Source organism: Portunus trituberculatus, chromosome 1, assembly GCF_017591435.1.
Source record: "Portunus trituberculatus isolate SZX2019 chromosome 1, ASM1759143v1, whole genome shotgun sequence".
Taxonomy (NCBI): Eukaryota; Metazoa; Arthropoda; class Malacostraca; order Decapoda; family Portunidae; genus Portunus; species Portunus trituberculatus.
In genome coordinates, this window is record NC_059255.1 from 4602748 (window position 1) to 4605247 (window position 2500).

Below are 2500 nucleotides of genomic sequence, written 5' to 3' on the forward strand. Positions count from 1 at the left end.
TTCCATTAGAATCAACATTTAAGCCCTTCCATTAGAATCACCATTTAAACTCTTCCATTAGAATCACCATTTCAACCCTTCCATTAGAATCACCATTCAAACTCTTCCATTAGAATCAACATTTAAACCCTTCCATTAGAATCACCATTTAAACTCTTCCATTAGAATCACCATTTAAACTCTTCCATTAAAATCAACATTTAAACTCTTCCATTAGAATCAACATTTAAACTCTTCCATTAGAATCAACATTTAAACCCTTCCATTAAAATCAACATTTAAACCCTTCCATTAGAATCACCATTTCTAAACTCTTGCATTAGAATCACCATTTAAACCCTTCCATTAGAATCACCATTTAAACCCTTCCATTAGAATCACCATTTCTAAACTCTTGCATTAGAATCACCATCTCTAAATTATTGCATTAAAATCACCATTTAAATTTAAACCCTTCCATTAGAATCACCATTTGTAAATTAGAATGACCATTTAAACTCTTACATTAGAATCACCATTTAAACTCTTTATTAGAATCACCATCTCTATTTAAACTCTTGCATTAGAATCAACATTTCCATTTCAACCCTTCCATTAGAATCACCATTTCTATTTAAACCCTTACATTAGAATCACCATTTCTATTTAAACCCTTACATTAGAATCACCATTTCTATTTAAACCCTTACATTAGAATCACCATATTTATTTAAACTCTACCATTAGAATCACCATTTCTATTCAAACCCTTACATTAGAATCACCATCTTTATTTAAACTCTACCATTAGAATCACCATTTCTATTTAAACTCTACCATTAGAATCACCATTTCTATTTAAACTCTACCATTAGAATCACCATTTTTATTTAAACCCTTACATTAGAATCACCATCTTTATTTAAACTCTACCATTAGAATCACCATTTCTATTTAAAACTCTTACATTAGAATCACCATTTCTATTTAAACTCTACCATTAGAATCACAATCTCTATAAATCTTGTGGCGTTTCAGTTTAATCCTTTCAGTAGCATGACTCGCTTCCTGTTCCTTCTGGTGACTATTTGGTGACTTCATACAGCTTCACAAACTCATATGGGGAGGATTAAAGTAATGAAGACTATGGCCATTAATCTTTTGACCTACAGACATGCCAAACTGTCTTAAAATGCCCCAAAACTTGCTAAATTATCTTAAAATATCCTAAGATTAGCCAAACTGTCTTAAAATACCCTAAAATTTGCCAAACTATCTTAAATGCCCCAAAATTTGACAACTCTTAAAATGCCCCAAAATTTGCCAAACTATCTTAAAATTCCCCAAAATTTGCCAAACTGTCTTAAAATGCCCCAAAACTTGCTCAATTATCTTAAAATACCCTAAAATTTGCCAAACTATCTTAAAATGACCGAAAACTTGCTAAATTGTCTTAAAATGCCTTAAAATTTGCCAAACTCATAAAATGCCCCAAAATTTGCTAAACTCTTAAAATGCCCAAACTTGACAAACTGTCTTACGAAACCCTGAAATTTGCCAAACTGCAATAAAATGCCCTAAAACTTGTCATACTGTTGTAAAATGACTCAAAATTTACCAAATTCTTAAAATGCCCAAAAAAACTTACCAAACTCTCTTAAAATGACCAAAAACTTACCAAACTGTTTTAAAATGTCTTAAAAACTATTTGGTGATTTTATACAGCTTCGGAAATTCATGTACAGATTAAAATAGTGAAGACTGTGGCCATAAGACTTTAGACCTCCATAGACCCTTGCTAATGTTAGTAAAATGGTCTAATGGTACACAACTCAAGCTAGAAATGTGTCCCAGAACTGAAGGGATTAAAATAGTGAAGACTGTGGCCATAAGTCTTCTGATCAGCATAGACCCTTGCTAATGTCAATAAAATGGTCTAATGGCACACAAAACTCAAGGTAGAAATGTGTCCCAGAACTGAAGGGATTAAAATAGTGAAGACTGTGGCCATAAGTCTTCTGACCAGCATAGACCCTTGCTAATGTCAATAAAATGGTCTAATGGCACACAAAACTCAAGGTAGAAATGTGTCCCAGAACTGAAGGGGTTAAAATAGAGAAGACTGTGGCCATTAATCTCCTGACCAGCATAGACCCTTGCTAATGTTAGTAAAATGGTCTAATGGTGCACAAAACTCAAGGTAGAAATGTGTCCCAGAACTGAAGGGGTTAAAATAGAAATGGTGACTTTGCTACAACATTTCTACAAGTTCTACGTGTTACACTTTGACAGATCTACACTCAAGAAAGTAGAAAAATATATACGTAGAGTTTTATTACCTTTGATAAATATGAAACAAGAAATTAATGAAAGAAAGGTAAGTGTGTGTGTGTGTGTGTGTGTGTGTGTGTGTGTGTGTGTGTGTGTGTGTGTGTGTGTGTGTGTGTGTGTGTGTGTGTGTGTGTGTGTGTGTGTGTGTGTTGGGGTTCATATCATACATTCTTCATTTATTCATTACCAT

At 33.2% G+C, this 2500-nt stretch overlaps 1 protein-coding gene across 5 annotated transcripts in view; it reads left to right on the forward strand.

The window, feature by feature from the left end:
* Positions 1-2500, forward strand: part of LOC123512725 — a 128380-nt gene that overhangs the window by 115766 nt on the left and 10114 nt on the right. The gene's annotated exons all lie outside the window — the stretch shown is intronic.